Raw genomic sequence first — 20,931 nt, forward strand, 5'->3', positions numbered from 1 at the left:
CTTGGGGGTCCATAAAGAGGCAGGAGCCTTTTGTTTGGAACTCTTCAGCAGTGGGATGATTTCCCTTTTCTGTGCCGCTTCCATCTGACCTTTGCCCGTTGCTGCTCTGAGTGGGGAAGCTGAACGCTAAGGAGCTGGCGCTTCTCTGTGCCTCTGGCTTGTTACTGATTTTTGGATACTCTGTACATGCAAGAAGGTTATGGGAAACTAAACTGACTCCTAATTCTCCTATCTCCCCACTTTTCCCCCTTTTCCCTCTCTCAATATCTTGGGACCAGTAGAAAGCAGAGTATTCTCTTACTTTTTACCTATTATTTTGAGAATGTGATTTTTCACTTCTGTTTAATAATCCTTCCTAGCCTGGAGTTAATCCCACCCACTAGAAGCCACCAGTGATATTCAGTTGTACTTAGAATGACATATAAAATCTTTATTATTAGGGGTAATCATGCCCACAAATATCTGACCCTCTCTTCTTCTCTGACCTTACCTCGTATCAGTCTCTGCCTCATTTGTTACATTTCAGCCATGCTGGCCTTCTTTCTTAAACACAGCAAACACAGTCCTGTGTCAGGGATTTTGTACACATTTTTGCTTTTGCCTCAGTGTTTTTCTCCAGCTCCTCCCCAGCTCTGGCTGGCTGCTCATGCCTCAACGCAAATGTTGCCTCCTTAGAGAGCTGCTCCTGTTCCAGTGTGTTCCTCATCCAGTCATTCTTCATTCCACTGCTTGCTTTATTTTTATAACAGTTATCACTACCTTAAAAATATGTTGTTCATTTCCTTGTTTTTTACTAGAATGATGCTCCCATTTACCTCATATTCCAGGGCTCAAGACAGAGTCTGGTGCATAAATAACCATACTTCCTCCCTAGCCTCCTAGTTTACTTCCACTAACGTCCACGTCGTTCATTGTGTTCCTAATGCTCAGAGTGTGGGACTGGGTCATGTTAATGGCCTATTTAGTGCTCTAATGTACAGTTCCATGAATACTTCTCCTTAAAAGCATTTCACCATCACTCTATCTCAATGAGCCATTCTCAGACCCATAATTTATCATCATCTCAAACTTCTAAAATTCTTCTCTCTTAGATGATTACCACATCCTTTCTTCCTTTCTACTGAATTTTTTCTTGAAGCTCTTACTGCTGTTAGACACTAATCCTACTAAATTCTTCTTCCTAACAAGTCTTCTAAATTATATTTTCTTTCTTTTTCACTTGGAACTCATGACTAAATATTACAATGCACTCTTTCAAGCTTTTGAAAGACTCCTTTGTGCCACGATTGTATGTTGGACTTACTTTGGCAATGTACTTGGTCTTACAGTATCAATATAATTGATTTAACAGTGAAAGGACTTAGCAATGACAATATTCTTTTCCTTTTATCCTGTTCCAGGGTAGAGAGTGCAGCTAGAATCTTAGCTCTGCTTGGTAACCCTCGAATTCACTCCTATCGTGCTGGGGTTTTTGTTTTCCCCTTCAAAATAGATTCTCTCTTCAAGCCTCCAACTATACCCTCATGCTTTATAAGACTACATCTTTTCTACTGAAAAAAAATTTTTTAAACAGATTACCTTACCACCTTCATTCCAAACTTATCTAAAGCATCTTTTGTCCTTGTGTTTTCCTGACTTACCTCAGAGCAGAAGTATACAATTTAGTTATTGATGTTCAGTACCTGGTACACTTTCTGGTAGGCATTGGTTGTATGTTAAATCAAATACCACCAGATATAGACAGTTCGAACTTTATTAGCAGGATGTTTGATACTCTGAAAACCAATACAGATGTGCTGGACAGATCTATGGTCTGGAATGGAACAAAGCTAAATGCTAAAAAGCCTTTTGACTGGGTAAAATTAGTAAGAGCACTTAGCCTCACTGTCACACTGGGTCACACATGACTGTGTGGTTAAATAGACACCACACTGATCCTGGAGTCCGGGGACATAGTTTCCAGTCTCGACTCTGCTGCTAGATATCATTAGCTCTCTAGACTTTAATAACCACATCTGAAAATTAGGGGCCTGATAGTCTCTAATTTCTCTTCTGTCTCTAAAAATCTATGATTCTTTTATTCTCTTGTCACTGTGTCAAATCGGCAGCGAACAGTGATGACTTCATTATAAAATGGGTGAACCTGGCGATAGGGCTAAATATCTCAAGCTAGACTCTGGACAGAGAAAAACCACCAAGGACAAACTGAGTCTACTTTATTGTTTTATTTGGGCTATTCATAGTGGAAGACATGAAAACTTGAGGCCTGAACCTCAGTCTTTGTACTTATTTCATAAAACAAAGTTTGCAGTCAAGAGTGGATCCAAGTAAGAAAATATATTAGAAAGTTTGTTGCATACTATGCAAAAATCTTGTACTTTTGTTTTGATGCAAGAGGAAAACATTGAGGGCTTTTGCACAGTGGCATAGATCTTCATTTTAGATATCATAGAGTCTGGCTATGGTGAGTATAGAAGAACCTACTAATTTTCCAATTATTTTAAATGGACTATAGAGCAGAGTTAATTATTCATTTTGAGTGTGAAATGTTTTAATTTGCTATTTAATAACATTTCAGTTGTGGCCAAGAAAGATCAGGAAATGGAATAAGGATAGGTAAAATGATCATCCCTTACTTTTTTGAGACTATTAATGCTCCTATCCATCGCACACTCAAAAAAAAATAATTTTAATTATTAATTTTGAAATTTGTTACATTTTATAATTTTTGTCATTTAGTTTTATCCTAAAGCTTCATATTAAGCTCACGAGAACTACGTATACAGCTTTGCATGTACAATCATTGATAAGCTCTTCCAGGACCAAGAGGATACAAATAGGCAGAACTATATTTCTTCCCTTCTCAAGTATTTTGTTTCTGTGTAGTTGTGAAGCTGAGGTTGAACTCAATAACAAAGTTAGTGAGAAGATAGGCATTTTGGATGCTATTATTTTCTTTCTTTTTTAAAATACGGAACGCTTCACAGATTCGCGTGTCATCCTTGCACAGGGGCCAAGCTAATCTTCCCTGTATCATTCCAACTTAAGTATATGTGTTGCCAAAGCAAGCACTGTTGTTATTATTTTCATTGTGTGTGCACACATGTATTTATTTAAAGATACAAATTGATAGACTTCTTGGTATAATTAGATGCCAAATAGTAGGCACATGGGTGGACAAAGGAGTGTGTGGGGCCACTATCTTAATTGGACTTGTTGATTATGAGCATGTTGTGAGACCAAAATAGTACATTTCACTTCCATCTGGAATAGGCAGCTTTAGAGGAATAAAATTTTTGAGTCAGGCATCTAGAAATGAATGCTGCCATCTGTCTTTCCATGAGGAAAACTAGGTAAAAAGGAGTTATTAATGAGGACATTCCTCATGAACATGACATCATCTTTATATAAAACAAAATCTATGTATTTATTTATGTGACCATTGCCATTTATCAGCAGGTCTGTGCCATTATTGGTTACTGGAAATGATGGATTCTTTATAAGCAAGAGTAGAGGAAATGAATTATACCACTTTGGAAAGACAGTTGGATGCTTAATAAATGGTTTTATTTTTTAATGATTGAGAGCCATTTTCAGTTGCATTTAGTTTATATTTACTTACTGGCTATGGGGTGCCTGGCATTCTGCAAATGACACATTCTGCAGAAGCTCCTACTGTTAGCAAAGGCAGCTAGTTAGTACTAATAGAGGATGGGAGCAAAAGGGATCAGACATTAAGCATAATAAAGTAGGGAACTGAATCAGACAATAAGCCTGCTCCACTAGGAAGCTACAGCTTCACATACTCCCCAGGGGACTGCTGTGTCCTCTGCCCTCAGGACCTAATCACTATGGTTAGGAAGGATCATTACTGGTCATTAGTCATGATTACCACAACAATAAAGAGGAAATTCCTATGCTGGGTGTATGCCCAGTAGAAGCCAAGATGGAACTGGGGGAGGTCCTTCTACAGAGAGGCCTGCTCTGTGGGAGCTAGGATGGCCCTCATAAGGGGAGTAGTCAAGCCTGGGAAAAGGATCGGATTGGATAAGGGACACAGAAGTTTGGAAGGTCTAGGAAATGGATTGGCTAAGGGGGAGGCCTACCACAAACCTGTGAGGAATTGGGAAATTGATTTGCTATTTTGAAAGGGCACCTAGTCTTTCCCAAGACCGAGATAATATACTCAGAGTCTAACAAAGGTAAAGTCTCTCTCTTCACTCTCTCTCTCTCTCTTTCCTCTTTCTCCCTCTCATTCTCTCCTAGTAACACACATTTATTTGCCCATTTATTTGTATGTTCCTGCTCCATAATAGTTTTGCAGGCTTAGCAGCCACGCAGGCCCGGCAGCCACGTGGGCCCCACGCACAGGCCTTGTGTGCATGTTCCATGCATAAACCTGAATACAGCAATGCAGCGCCAGCCAGCGTGCAGCCAGAAGCAGAGACCACGCTGACCGGATGGGGACAGAGACTGACCTGGACTAAGCTCTGACATGGACTAAACCAATGGCACAGACTTTCTGGACCCTGGCCTTTCTTCTGGGATTGGTAAAGATAAGGCTGGACTTCTTCTCCAGTGGGTTGGAGCTGGACCTCGGACCGTCCTTTGTGTTTGCTCCAGCTTCAATAATTCTTACCACCATACTTCAGCCTCCCGTGCATGGTCCCTGAAATGCTATTCTCGCAACACTGTGAGAACCCCATTTCCACCAACAACACTACCTTTTAATGCAGATGGTCAAATTCGGACAGATACGCAGTCATATATTTTCATATACCCAGAAAATGCACTTCTCTAAATACTACATGGATTGGGCATAATTCTGCTCATCTATAAATGAATAAAAGTGATAAAAAGCAAAACAGATTCTGGTTTAAAAGAAAAGGCAATTCAATCACCCTTTAACTTTCCCCTTAATAGCACTAAAAATGATATAACATGGATTTATTCATTGTTTACTAGAAGGAACTTTTGCACCACTATTTCAAGGTATTCCTTTTAAATATCCATTTTGAAACACATGTAAAATCACACACTCCAACTCCTTCAGGCCCATGGTAGATGAAATACCAAATAAAAACAAAAACAATTTCTAGGTTCTTCTTTTCCTCACAAGGAGGAAAACCTATTTTAATACCTGAATATTCAGCTGTAATGTGTATAATTTTGCAGTCTTGCTGTAAAGAATACTTTTCCTCCTTGTACAAAGACATAACAGATGCAATCAGAGAATATTATATTGTCATACGCATCAGAGGAATAGAGTTGGTATTAAATCTTCCACAAGGCACTCAGGTGAAGGCATCAAAAGGAAATGGCATTACTTGGAACTCCTTTCACCTTTCAACCCCAGGGGGCCTCATTATATCAGAGGAAAGGTATTTGCAAAAGTCAAATGCAGAATGGACTATAAATTGTCATGGGGAGTGGTGGGGAAAGGAGGAGCTCTCATCATGTCAAAAGCAGTACCCTCTCAAGGACCAAATAAAATGCTGATTTTACAAGCTTTGTTGATCTTCCAGATACTGAGTATAGGAAGGGGAGATTTGATAGATGAGACAGCCCATTTAAGGTTGCCGGCAATGGTAGGTGGTGGTGTTGAATAACAATGACCAGAGAAAATTCATGTGCCATCACTTGTGTATCCTGATTACAGACAAGACACATACAAATGACTGAAATTTGGAGGTATCGTAGCCCATGTTTATCAGCAACTTGGAGCAGCCTCTGTGGGGTCATCCACTGCCAATCTTCATTGTATTAATATTCTAGGTTTTATATTCATTCTGATGAAAAAGTAATGAAACTTCAAAACAATGTAATCATATTACGCTGTGTCTAAACCTACCTTCTAAAACACCTCCTGTGCTTCAGATAATGCTTTTTGTCATTCAGTGAGACTTTTTTTATGCTGCATTGGATAATAAAAATTGCTATTGCAGAGAAATAGCAATGTCTATGAAACGTTTCTGATGGATGTTTCTCAGTTTCTAAGATATATTCTTCTTGAATAGAACTTTTTCTCTATAAATGGGAAGAGAAGCTGGAAATTAACCAAATTCTTTCTCACTTTGAACTTGTACTTATCCCAAAATGTATTTTTCAATTTATTGAGTGCCTACTAAAGGCCAGATATTTTTACATATGCTATTTATTTATTTAACAAATATCTGTTAAGCGGTAGACACTAGTCAAAGAACTAACATTACAGCTGTAAACAAGGTAGACAAACTCTTCCTTCACAAACTTGCCTTCTATTTATGGTAGGCAACAAATGAACAAGTTAGAAAATAAAGACAAACACAGTCTGTGAGTCATACTATAATAGAAATAAATTGTGTGTACCAAACATTAATTGAGCACCTATCATTTGCAAAACAATGTATAAGATGCTTTTAGATGCAGAAATGAATAACAAAATTAATTTCCTTCCCTCAAGGAGCTTACTAAAGTACAAAAAAATACAAATCACTAATCACGTTGTTCTTGTTAAAGTACTGCAAATGTGATTTGTTATATGGTTTTACCTCTAAGTTTAATTCCTTAAAATCTCTTCATCAAAAATTTGTGTTTAGGAGTGCCATAATAAAAAATGGCTAAATTTTAGGAGAGTTATGTACAAATCTTAATTTAAATCAAAGAGAGATGTTTAACTGACTTTATATCCAGGAGTCCAACTGAATTATCTGAATTTAGATCCAAGAGAGTTACGTAATAGAAATTTTTTGTATGAATAATTTTATAATGTCAACATCTATTGGGGGACAGTAATGTAAATTTCTCACATTTTTTTTCCAAGTTTGATATTGGCCCGGTTTTGAAGGAAGAATAAAGGTTGACTAGGTTGTGGATGGGTGGAGGTACATTAAAGACACATAAAATACTGCACATACTGGCCCTAGATTGGTTGGTTGAAGTCTGAAACATTCAACGAATTTTTAAAAAGGGGTGAGTAAAACAAAATGAAGCTGCAGATAGACATATGCATAGGAAGGAGCCCACACATGTCTTCGTTAAATATGTTAAAAATTTTGATTTTCTTTTAAGACCAATAGGAAAGGCTTTAAGCAGAAGTGCTTTAAGCAGAAGTCAATATAATCATTTTTTTTCATTTTTTAAAGCAGCATTTTGTTACAAAATCATGTTTATTGTGGCAAGTATGGAAAAATTAACATAATATAAAAAATTAACCATAGCTCTATGATCTAGGATATTGACAGTTAACGTTTGGTACGTATCTGTCCAGTTTTTACTTTATTTTTTATTGTTTTTTTCATTACCATTCATCCTTCCCATCCCCTCCTCCACCTCCACCTGGCCCGCTCCCCCCTGCAGTCATCACACTGTTTTCTATGTCCATGAGTGATCATAATTGTTTTTAGAAAGCATCACTACTTTGCAAAATAGAGAACTGATTGAAGGCTAGCACAATGTGTCAGTAGAAGAATTAGGTGGCTCTTGAAATAGTCCACTCAAGGGATAATAGTAGCTTAGGCCAAGTTACTGGTAGCAGATGGAAAATGGTGGATACTTCAGAGATAATTAAGAGGTATAGTTCATAGGATTTAGTTATGGATTACATGGAGACTAGAAGGAAAGGAGGTTTAAAGGAAGACATCTGTTTTTTTAAGTTTCATAATTAGATGAATAGGATGAATGGTAATGCCTGCCATTCGCTGAGATGGCTAAGTTTGGGAAAACAGTCAAAATTTACAGGCCGTGATGAGTTTTGGTTGCCTTTTAAACATTCGAGTAAAGTTGACAAAGCAGCTGTTGTCCAGGTACTGTATCAGTCAGAGTTCAACCAGAGAAGCAGAACAAGTAGAAGATATATCTAGATAGCTATACAATATGTGTATATGTTCTAGGGAATTGGGTAACAAAATTTGGGGAGCAAGTTAAGCAGTCAAGTCTCTATAGGAATGTTGTCTCTGCATTTAATGGTATAACTTGAAGTTCATAGACCAGACAGTCTGAAGAGAAAGTAACAAGCTGACTGGAATCCATGAACATAAAGAACTGGACCCCCATGAAAGCAGAATGAATTCCATATTTGTTCTTATTTCTCTTACCTTGGTCATGAGGGTATCCCATAGAGGTCATGACCCTTCATCACAGAACTACACACACACACTAATACCTGGCCCAGGAGTCAAAGAAGTGGAAGAATGATCTAAGGAAAGGAAGAAAAACTCCAGACCCAGCTGCTGCTTCATGCCAAGAAAGTGAGTCAGCAGATTAGCAATGTCCAGAAAGTATTCAGCCATGTACTATGGAAAATAGAGACATTTACTGAAGAAGACACAAGATACAAGAAACATTGCACATAGGACAATGACACCTTAGTCCTTTTCAAAGTAGGCACTTTGGGACCTCACACCATTCTCCCAGTGTCTCTTCCACTGTTTAAAACCCTCCGCAAAATCCTTTGTTAGAATCATCATCAGCTGCCCCATTGTATTTTCCTAAATCTCATCTGCAGTCTGAAATCTCTTCCCTTTCAAATGTGATTTTACTTTTGGGAAAAATCAGAAGTTGCAGGGTGACAAATCTGGGCTGTAAGGGGGCTAAGTCTCCTAGGTGATTTGATGTTTTGCCAAAAAACCCTGCACTAGACGTGATGCCTGAGCAAGTACATTGTCATGATGAAGCTGCCAGTCTCCAGTTGCCCATAGCTGTGGCCATTTTTGTTGTATTGCATCTCTCAGCCAATAAAGAATATTGAGTTAGTACACCTTATTCATTTTTGGCCTGGAGCAGTGTACTTGTGGTGGACAACACCTTCCCAATAAAAAAACAGAGTTAACATAGTCTTGATCGTGCTGTGGCTTTGCCTTGCCTTCTTTGGGTGTGGAGAACCAGGTGACTTCCATTGGGAAGACGGGGTCTTCACTTCCCATCATAGCTGTAGACCCCAGATTTCTCTCCAGTTATGTGGTTCTTGAGGAAATCTGGCTCATTAGTAGCAGTGTGAATCAAGTCATTAGCAACTGTAGCACCATGTTCCTTCTGCTCTTGTAGCAGAAGCCAAAAATGAATTTTGCCACAACATGTTTCATGCCGAGGTCCTGCATCAAAATCTCGGACACAGGAGTTTTTGGAATCCCCAGATCAGTGTCTAGTTCTCACACTGTCAGTCACTAATCTTTGTTGATCGCAGCTCATGCACATTCAGCATTCTCAGGTATTCTGCTTGTTGTAGGCTTTTCAGAACATGGATCACTTTCAACAGGTTCTCGACCATGTTTGAAGCATTTATGCCACCCTTTTATTCATACTGCACTCCTTGCATCACCCCCAAAAGCCTTCTGAATCATCTGAATCATTTCCATGGAAGAATGTTTAAGCGTAACACAAAATTTGATGCAGATTTGTTGCTCCACTCATACTCAGTTATTTTGAATGTGACAGCCACACAGTATATATGCTCACTAAACAGCATCTACTGCCCCTGCTGACTAGTACAGTGAAGTCATCATCATTCATTCATGAACATTCCAGTCCACTAGTCTTGGCTGCTAGGTTATAATGATGTCATACAAATTATTTTTTTTATGCTAACAATGGCTGGACTTTTCCAGACAGATCTCATCATATGTAACCTATAAAATGGATGCTATTTCTCTTATGACTTCTGAGTTCTCCAAGACTCGCTCAGATGGCGCACCCTAACAGAAAATATACAAAAAAAAGCAAATTCTGGAGAATGTGGTTCAGCCTAGACAAGCTGACAGGCACATCACAAAGCCATCATAGGAACAGTGCTATTTTTGATAAGTACTGTGATGATTAAGACCATGTCTTCTGTCTTTGCATAAGACCAATTTTCATCTTATTTATCTTCTTATTAAAGGTAAAGATATCCATGCACAGATGCTATGGAAGCCTATAGAGGCTTTTTTCTAAGCCTGGGAGTTCAAAGAAAACTTTTTAGACTGAGTTAAGTTTTAAATATGTGTGAAATAGGGAGAAAAAGAATACCAGAAATGGAATTGCAGGCAAAGAAAGCATCAAAGGGAAAACAAGGAGATATAAGTCAGCTTTAATTAGATTATACTATGTGGAAATTTAAAAATTTCAACACAGGTTTGTTTGTTTGTTTTGCTCACATTAATGTCCATTGCATTTGGCTGTATCTTTTCTTCTAGTCCTCTTCATTCAAGCCCCAAGCTGAAAAAAGCAAACCTCACCTAAGAAATACCTGCCATGAAGAAGAGGAAAAAGAACAAATAACCAAATGACACAATGGTTCTTAAAGCTACTTGGGAAAATTACAGAACTCTTTTTCTCTCATATTTCATTGGCCAAGGAAAGTCATATGGCCAAGCCTGACTTCAATGAAGTAGAGACATATATATAATCATATATAACCATCTATATAGAGCAGTAGCAAATATTCCAAATAAAATACCTTGATCACAAATATTCACCTTCTTCCCTTTGTACACTAAGTTCACTTACTCTTTCTCTTTTCAAGAGAGACAACCTAAAAGTCTCATTCAGGCTTAAAATCTAGGATATTTTGGTAGTCTCTGTATCAAATCTGGAGATGGCTCTTTTGATTCAGTGATCTATAAAGTAATAAATTATAATTTCTCATATCTAATGCATAATAGTGGACAGGGAGATTGTAACTAAAATAACCCCTGCCACTTGGAAAGGAGACGCTCATTAGTTGCTGGTCAATAGCAATCCAAAAATTTCATGGGTTAGAACTTGTAAAGCCCATAGATAGACATATGAATGTTCAACATCACTAACCATCAGAGAGATGCAAATTAAAACAATAATCATATATCACTTCACACCTGTCAAAATGTACATCATTAACAAATTAACAACTGCTGGAGAGTTTGGAGAAAAGGGAATCCTAGTGCACTGTTGGTGGGAATGCAGACTGGCTCAGCCACTGGAAAACAGTATGGGATTTCTTTAAAAAACTAAAGATGGAACTGTGATTCCACTGCTGGGATTATATCCTAAGAATCCTGAAACACCAATTCAAAGGAATTTATGTGCTCCAAGAATTATGAATTTTTGGATATTCATAGGAGTGCAATTTACAATAGCCAAGATTTAGAAACAGCCTAAGGGTCCATCAGTAGATGAGTGGATAAAAAAAAAAAACTGGTACATTTACACAATGGAATATACACAGCAAAAGTAAAAGAAGGAATTCCTACCATTCGCAACAGGATAGATGGAACTGAAGACTATTATGCTAAGTGAAATAAACCAGTCGGTGAAAGACAAATACCCTACGATCTCACTTATAAGAGGAATCTAATGAACCAATTAACTAATGAGCAAAATAGAATCAGAGGCATAGAATCATGGAACAGACTGACAGCTCTAAGAGGGAAGGGAGGAGGTGGGGACTGATTAAAAGAAAGTGAAGGGATTTGTCAAAGAACATATATGAAGGAACTATGGACACAGACAATGGTGAAGGGGTGACTATGGAAGTGGGGGGAGGGCAAGTGGGGGGGATGAAGGGAAAAAAGTGGGACAACTGTAATAGCATAAGCAATAAAATATTAAAACTAAAAAATAAAGTTTAAATAAAATAATTTTAAAGTGTCAAAAAAGAAGGAGAAGGAGAAGAAGAAATTGTAAAGGGGTCCTAGCCTGGAAATCTGAACTTCTTAATTTTGCCCAAGTTCTACAACCTAGGAATAGCTCTTCTGTTCATCATCATCTGTAACCTTTGGCTCCACTTTTTGTGGGTCCTTTATCTTTCTTTTACTATAATTGGCAACATCCACAGGTGATGTTGGAGACTGTCCTTCTTAGAGATTCAAGAGCATTCTAAGCCTGCTGCCTATCTGTAAAATCTTTGGGGCCCCAGATTAACTGTTCTCTGTATCAATTCAGAATTTTTAACAGAACATTTGTTTGGCAGGACTCTAAATTTGGACTGTGCCATTAGACTGTTTTAATTGGCCCTTGGTGTCCACGGAGCTTCTAGATAAAAATCTTCTAGATTGTTTACCTTACTAGTTAGAAATGGCAATCAATTGCACCTTCAAACTCTGCAAGTCTTGTAATTTTTGGATTTCTATACTCCTTTTAGTTCTGTCCAAAAGGATTGTTTCCTTTCTGAGCTCATTTTTCTTTCCTACAGTACTTCGTCAAATAGAGCCAATAGCAATCATGTTCCCCATAATCTTGTTTTCCTCTTTATTTCCCTAAAGCCACAGGTTTACCAGGTATATTATTTGCTTCCTGGACCATTACAAAATGGAGGATGGAAGAATAGTGACAACACATGTTGCCTCAATTTACCAATCCCCACTATGTGGCTTAGAAGTCAAAGCCCCATTGTTTTTATGGAGGCACCGATTTTCATGTTAGAGTTCCCTCCATTATGCTACAATAACAAACAACTCCTACATTTTAGTGGCTTATAATAATCAAAGTTTATTTCTTACTTACATTACTGTTCATTGTTAATGGGATGTGGCTTTGCTCCACATACCCTTTATTTTGGTACCCAGGCTGAAGGAGTAGCCCCATCTAGAACATGCTAGCCTAATGGCGAAGGGGAAAAGAGTGAATGGTTAAATGAGTCAATGGCTATGAGAGATCCTGGTTTGAAGTGGAAATTGCTATTTTCACCACATTCTATTGGCTAAAGAAAATCATATGATCAAATAGCATAATGGAGTAGGGAAGTATTATCTTATCAAAGCAAAGAACAACCCATATTTTGAACAAATATTGCCTTCTCCCACAAAACTTAAGCTGAAGAGTGTTGTTCAGTAGTAGCAGAATATAAAACAAGAGGACAGAAGATAATAATAGAGCATTAAATGCAGACATGTATTGGGAAGGGGCCATATACAATGCTGAAAGTGCACTTTTGTTTTAGAAGCACAGGGGGATTCCTGAAGAGCTTTAAGAAACAACATAATGATATTTTGGGTTTATGCAGTATTCTGACAGTGGTAGATACAGGGAGATCAGTATGTTATTTCTATAGGTGCAATGAATGATGATAAATGCATGACCCAGAACTATGATGATAGGAAAAAATGGGAATGTGTTGTATTCTCATTTGGTAGAAACATAGCCATATAAGAAAAGCACTAAGAAGGGAAGGAAAATTGACTAAATTGAAAAGAAAGATAATAATGACTATCTTAGGGGACATGGCAGACAATAAGTGAAGTTAGGGATAATTTTGTATGCAGTCAAAGGATCAGGCTGTTTGTTCCTGAAGGCTTCAACTTTCTATGTAAAAAATAGGATGTTCGCTTAGATGAAAGAATATAGAACTTAGGTAGGAGGTTTGAATATAATGCCAAAGACAAAGTCTCTGAGAGGAGTGGGAAAGAGAACAAATAAAAGTTAAACCTATAAGGTAATTAAGAGCCTTGCCTACTGAGTTTGTAATGACTTTAAATGGCACATTTGGTGGAGTTCTTCACCTGTACTAAACAGCCTAGGGGTTTGAAGAGAATATAAAGCTGCGATTATGAAGGGCAGGTATGCTGGAAATACTGGGTTTCAAGATAATTGAGAATGTTAGTGAGAAAGTGATTGAGGTAATAAACTAAGTAGTTTAGACAAATTAGGGAAATGAGAGAGGGGAGAGTCAAGAGACAGCTGATGGTCTGGAAAACAGTGAACAGTTATGGGGCCTTTGTCTATCTGCAGATAAAGAGTAGACGTCAGAGTGAGGATGTGAGAATGATTGATGAGTCTGAGGTAAGAGGGTGGGAGAGTTGCATTTAAGGAGTTTGATTTGGTTCTCATTTCTGCTTGGTGATGAGGATTAGGACAAGGAAAAGTGCATGACTTGAGGGATGCTCAGGAAAAAATCTTTAGAATGGAATAAATAAAATAAATGAGAGAATAGATAGAGAAGCTATGAAAATTAATATTGAAATCATTCTTGATGATGTGAAAGGAAGAAATAATTGATACGGCTCTTTTGGAAAGGTGCAGTTACTGCAAGGATGGCTAGGAAAAAGTAAGAAAATTATTGGACTTCTTGATTCTTACTCATGATTGGGAGAATTCTAAAATTACCTCTAATGATGCAAACCCTTATTAGAATGATGTGAGCTTGAGTGTGGATGGTACGTATAACTAACTTGCTTCTGATCAATAGAACATGCAAAGTTGATGGGATATCATTCCCATGATTCTGTTATGTTATGGCATAGAAGAGGGATTTTTTTGCATATGTATTTAAAATCCTTAGTTGATTGACTTTAAGTTTATTAAGAAGGAAGTTATTTTGGGCAAGCTTGGCCTTTTCAGATGAGCCATTGAAAGAGGGTCTAGAGGTCAGAGATGGAAAAAAGTCAGAAAAATACTCTCCTGATGTCCATTCGGAAGCCAAGATTATGTGGTTAATTTCCACTGCGGGTCGGGGGAGACAGCCTTTAGGAGCTGAGAATCTCATTCCTGTAATCACAAGGAAATGAATTCTGCCAGTCACTGCATGAGCTTGGAAGAAGACCCAAGCTGCAGATAAGCCTGGCTGACACCTTGATTGTAGCTTTGTGAAATCTTGAACGGAGGACCCAGCTAAGCAAGGCCCATACTCCTTTTCCATGGACACTGTGAGTAGAAAGCTAATATACTGTTAAATACACCACCTATTAAGAGACTAAAGGGCTTTCATAAACCTTCTATATAATTCTATTTAAAAAAAAGTTTTTCAAATATTTTTTTTCCTTAAACTTTTATTCACAGAGACAAACATGAGACAGTTTCTAATTTAAGATTGTAAATTAGAGCACAGGAAGCAAGCTGTGCAGTAGATGGATATAGAACAATGGGACGGATCTCAGTCATACTTCTCATTACTCCTACTCCTCTTTAGTCAACTTGTCTGCATGGAGCAGAAACAAAAGGAACAGGTGTGTCCACTCAGAGGGGCTGGATCTGCTGACAGTCAACACCCCAGGAAAGGAAGCTAAGTGAGCAGGGGAGTAAAAGATGTGAAACTGATTGGAGAATCTGAATCTGAGAATGAAGAGAAAGTGGTAGAAGGAGAAACAGGGAAAAGGTAAGGAGAGGAGAGAATCAGCTCAGGGGCTGCCTGATAAACGTATGGTTTCATGATGGCTTTCTGGCATTTACCCTCTTCCCTAAAATAGTTTATCTTTTCCACCAGCAGGGGAGAGCTTGCCTAGCCAGCGAGCAGTGTCAGTGCAATTTCTTCTGCATTCTGAGTTCTGCCCCTGCAAGATTATTAACAGTAACATTTAACCATTCCAGGACACCAAATAGATCTGTATAAGAGCTTATTTTTCTTTATTCTATCATATCTCTGGGCTTTATTGTAAGTGAGCAGGAAGGGGCTTAATATCTGTTGGCTACAACAAAAATTAATGACTATGCAGGAAGAAAGCATTAATGATTAAATGGAAAAAAGCATAAAAACGTTTGGTAATGTAAGAATTCACATCACTTCGACTTCCATAAAACACATTTAACATTTCAGTTCTGTTCTAAAGGTTCACTTAGAGCCAAAATGCAAAACTTTATGAAATTGCTAAGTGTTTCAGACGAAATTATGACTAATACTTTAGGACATGGCTAAAGATTTGTTAAACACACCACAGAGCAGTTTAAAGTGTTCAGTGATTCAATAAGGTGCAGGAGATACAGTAGGAGTGTTGGATTCATTATTTATGGAATTACACTTCAGCAATCGCTACAGAGTGATTTTTTAATAGTTGGCATGTATTCTTGGCTGCTGTGGCTCATAGTTATGGGTAGAGGAAAGGTGGAGTTGATTACCAATTCAAGATGAAAAAAAATATCTTTGTTGAACTCAAAATGCCATGGTGAGCCACTGAGAAAAGGCAGAACTCATGACAATAGTCAATATGAACTTCTCACCATGTCGTGTGATTTGAGAGCAATTTGTGTGTTTAAGACACTGCTTTTAAAACAGCTCATTCATTCGTTCATTCATTCAAGAACTGTTTTATGATATTCTTTATTTAGGGTGATCTTGACATACCTTTTATTCAGTCACAGAGGTAAATTAACCCCCTTTTTTCTCCATTAATAAAAGCTATTTGACTAATTACATTATATAATGGTTTTGTCAAAAGTTCTCTACCTGGTGAGAATTCACTTATGTAAGGCAGGCAGAATTAATCACTAATATGTTTACAATCTGTGTATCTAACTGTGGCAAGAGTAGTAAGAAAGGAAATTTGGTTGGCCAACAAGTTAAAGATAATTTCTGTTGCTAGACCACAGTATGTAAAATGAAGGAAGCTGTTGTTCGGAAATGGATAATTTGGACTGCACTGGAGTAGATAGGCAGAATTTCAGAGTCCCAAATTTAATAAAGCTACATCAGATGTTCTGGACCTCTGTTAAACAGATGAAAAATTGGTAGGAAAAAATTCCCCCTGGGCAAGATTAGAAAAAAATGATCACAACCAATAAGTCTCTAGTAGGGACCATGAACAAGTGTCCAAGGGAAATTGTACCAAGACTGAAATATGGAGATGGCCCAGTGAGAGCCAGTCCTGCCTCTGAGACCAGTGATTTTCAAGTAATGGGTGAGAAAAGGCATTCTTACCCCCCTCAGCAGGCTTCTCCAGCATTTGAAAACCTTTAAAGCAGAGAGCACATTTTCTTCATGCTCTATCTACACTCACATGTATTATGAACTATCTCTGTGAACAACTTCTCTATCTACCTTTAAAATATTTTGTCATGAAAGGAAGATGATTTTTAAAGAACTTTTCAACTCCCAACTCCTTCAGAATAAAAAAAGTCCCAATTCCTTTGGACTTTTTAGGAACTATTATTTTTCCGTACCGTTTAATCATCTCTCTTGGTTTTGTTTCTGGACTCCATTCAGTTTTCAGACATCTCTCTTAACATACTGAAGTTAAAATGGATACAATGTTCTGTTAAGATCTTGGCCACTTTTGAATAGAATCTGTGCTTCACCTTCAGAGTCATTGACGGTGGGTCCCTTTTGTGGTGAAGGTCAGTGTAGCCTGTCCAGGCCCTCTTACAACCAGAATAGTGCAAGTGAGAGCTCCGTATCTGTGCTCAGTGACCAAAGGAAGTTGTGGGCTGTTAGCTTTCTCTAGACATTATTAACGTTGTTAGCTTATAAGTAAAGTGCTTTAAGCAGTGTTTATTTATAGGCTCTCCTTCAGCAAAGTGACATGCAGTTCCCAAATGCTGTTCAAATCACTACATGATGAACGGCACATTAGATGATCTTATGGCACTTCTGATATTAACTCCCAAGGATCACTTTAGACACGTGTACCTCCTTTCTACAAACTGTGGATAAATCAAATAATGGTTGTTTGACTTCACAGGTTTCAGAACTGATCTACAATATTATTTTCTACCTTGTAGAGATAGTCATCAGCTGGAATTTTCTATGGTAAAGTCATTAAGCTGCACAGTAATTTCGCATTCACAGCTTAAAGGGGGAAGAAATCCCAATTACAGAGACCTTTGTATTTGTTTTTACTTATCCTTAGTGGTCATCTGCATGCCTTGCATATTGCTGGGGTTTTTTAATCACAAGATGTTTACATTCCTTTAAGATGTTCTGACAATGGAATTGGAAAGAATCCATGATTTAAATATTGCACAAACATCCAGTGTTTTAAAGGGGTGATTACAGATGAGATTTTATCTGAGCTCTTTTCCCCAAGCAACTGCTCAGCTGCAGGCCACTTAAGTGCAGTTAATTCATTAGAACAAGAAGAACTTGAGTTAAATACATTAGCGAGGAACTGTTCATCTGTAATAAGGCTGACTCATGCTGATAATTTCTTGCATAGTTATTATTCAACATGTACTCTAGAGTCCTGGCTGAAGGATAGAAAAACAATGAGAAATGTGGTTTCTCTCTTGGTGTCTGAGTTGAAGAATATTCTTTCCATGGGGCTGGCATAATTAGAGCATCTCAGTGTCACACTTCATAGACAGGTCACAGTTAAAACAGACTAAGCACATTTCTATAACACCAGATGATTCAGGGAAGTCTGGAGACCCATGAAATTTAGGGAGCAACATTAGAGGATGGGTGAGGTTATTTTTAAAGGCTCATGTCTTCAACCCTGGGCCTTAAAATTATCTCTTTAGAACAAAGCGAACCCTTCTTAGAACCACTGACTCTCCAGCAGTCCCTTATTCCCTGAGCAAATAAATTAATTTGGCAGTTGCTATTCCTCTCTCCAGACCAGCCATGTGCTCTAATTGACTATTTCCCCTTTCCTAGTTTGGTATAAAATACTTTCCTATCACTTCCTGTGTTAAAGCAAAGCATGCGTCAGCATCTGCTGGCCTCTGACAAGCATCCCCATCCTTCCCCTCCCCACCAACGCGCCTTCCATCCTAGTCAGTGTATTCAAACCCCTCTCTTCCCTCATTTCTTGCTCTCTCTAGAGAGTGAGAGTTTCCAAAGTCAGGTCTCCAAATTGTATTATTTCTTCTTCAGCTGTTGTGCCTATACAGCTCAAACTTATAAAGTAATAATCAATAACCTGAATAGAGGTTCTTTAGTAAAAACCCCATGATTATGCCTTTAAAATCCGTGCTTTTCCTGCTAGTGGGTTTATAAGGTTCTCTAAGTCTCTCTCCAATCCTAATCAGACATTTGGAAATGGGCGCATTGCAGGATTCCTAATATTAGTCAGCTTACATTGCCCCACCAAGGATTAATCGCTAATTATAAGAGAATCTTACCATTTCTCCTAAAAAATAAGAGAACACTGTGGAAGACATTTTTAAGAATGAGGACTTAAACAGCACAACCATAATGAATTATCTTTAGAAGGAGTCAGCATTTTCTAGTAAAGTGGACTCAAGTCAAGACTAGTATCAAAATGCTAACTGGGGTCCTTGTTAAAAATATAGATTCCCCAGACCAACCCCCTTCCCTACCAAAGCATGGTCTTTGGGGCTACCACCTGAGAATCTTTGTTCTTAAGACCTTTACTTAACCACTGTGATTGTTCTGTCTCCATCTTTTAGGAAATAGGCTCTTTTTGATTGTTTTGTTCACTGTTATATTTTTAGTGCCTAGACCAGTAACGGGTACATATCTGTTGTTCAGTATTTACTTGTTGAATGAATATCTTATTTGAATATCTCATTTGGAGCCAGGATTAGAAACCATTGGATTAGTTGGTGGAAACTTGGAGCCAGATAATAATTGACTTGAATATAAACTCTGACTGTTAGTACCTGTGTGACCTTGGGCCAGTCCTTAATCTTTTTGAGCTTCAATTTCTTCATTTTTAAAATGCTCATCATTAATCCTAAAATACGTGTTTGTTGGCTCAGTGAATGAAACTCTCAGGCCACTATAAGGATTGGGGATGATATATGGTAAAATGAATGTCTCACTTAATAAATGGCATCCATTGCTATTATATGGATGTGGAGGTAGAGAAGATTGGTCGGCAGGGGTCATTTTTATGAGAACCTAAGGAAACTCATGGGAAGACCAACTTGATGTAATGAGGTTAATCGCTGGCCCTCAGAAGTGAGACTGCTGTGCTTGATTCAGGTCCTTTAAAAGAACCAAATAATCAGTTTCTCCCTGTGATGGGAGGTTAATATAAAGCCACATCACCAGAAAGGAAAGGAATCAATCTCATTGGCAGTGCAATGGAGCCTCATAGAGAACTAGAACTTTCAGGCACCCCTGAAGCCCCTGTATCCCCACAGAATCTAACAGTCTACTTTCTCCAGCTCTCCTCTCTCAGCTCTGCTTCTACCCTGCAGTTGCCAGCTGCTCATTAGCACAATCCTGATTCCTCTTTCAACTCCCTTTCTAAATCTCTGCCTTTCTTTAGTACTCTATCATCTTTCTTTGTGTTTCAGAAATAACCAGTAAAATTTGATCCTCACTTAGAAAACTTAGTCATATTCTAGTGTGGGCCATTTATATTGAGTAGACTTTTCATGCCAAGCCACCTCACAGACTTTGGGAAGCCGCTGTAGATGAAGTGATTGCTTGTTGCAGAATATCAATCCACAGTGTAATCCTTAGTGGTGATGGTGGCAAAGTCAGATGGCTGCGAGTTTGCTTTTGGTCATTTTGTCTAGGAGAATTAAGAGGTGGTTATTTTACTCTTATTGCTTGGATGATGTATTTAAGAAGTATCTAGAAACTCTATGTACCTGTCACCCTACTGATCCCTTTGGGACAGTTTGACATTTTACATCATTATAAATATCCATTTACGGTAAAGCTAAACTTTATGTACCTTATGAAAAAATTACCTAGTAAAACATTTTAGATCATATCACAATCTATTTATTAAGTTCTCCATCTTCAAAAGTCTATCTTTACCATCATAGTCATGTTGTTGTACATGTATTAAACTTGTAGATGACACAATATTAATTGGATTACTCAGAGGGAGCTGACACACAGACACCTTGTCTTGGGCAGAGGTCAGCAGTCAGAGTGCAGGAGGACATTGGATGCTTCAGGGTTTGTCGTCTCTGAGACTATCCCCCAGCCCTGCCCCTTGGGAACAAACTGTGGTGGCTTCCTAAGAAAGGATATTCTGAAGCCTGAAGCAGGCAAACAAAAGAGGTACACTTTAGAGGCCAGGCTAGACACAATGTAAAAAGAAAAAATCTGTTTTGTGGCTTTAGTGATAGACTGTAGCACAGATGAGGAGGAATAACCTTTCTCTAGATCAGCATGATGGAATTTGGCAGAAGATGAAAGAATGTCATAGAGGAGCAGCATAGAGGGTATAGCAGAGGATAAAGCCTCCTAGGACCAGGAGAGGCAAACCAGGTGGAAGCAAGAAATGCAGCATCGTTCCTGAGGCCTGGAGTTCTGCCTCACCCTCTCCCATGCATGCACCTACCCCAAGTGGAGAATTTAGGGGCTGGAGTTCCAGTGACTCTGGCAGAGAGTGATGAGTCTTATATTGGTTACCTAATGGTGTA

The 20,931-nt window shown here is 38.2% G+C and overlaps 1 non-coding gene across 1 annotated transcript; it reads right to left on the reverse strand.

The window, feature by feature from the left end:
• Positions 1-2,965: 2,965 nt before the first annotated feature.
• Positions 2,966-3,072, reverse strand: LOC129064924 (U6 spliceosomal RNA). The gene has a single exon (XR_008528535.1). It is a non-coding gene; the product is annotated as a U6 spliceosomal RNA (small nuclear RNA).
• Between the last annotated feature and the right edge of the window lie 17,859 nt (positions 3,073-20,931).

This window comes from Pteronotus mesoamericanus, unplaced genomic scaffold, assembly GCF_021234165.1.
Source record: "Pteronotus mesoamericanus isolate MK-2021 breed Mesoamerican mustached bat unplaced genomic scaffold, CSHL_Meso_final contig_169, whole genome shotgun sequence".
Lineage (NCBI taxonomy): Eukaryota > Metazoa > Chordata > Mammalia > Chiroptera > Mormoopidae > Pteronotus > Pteronotus mesoamericanus.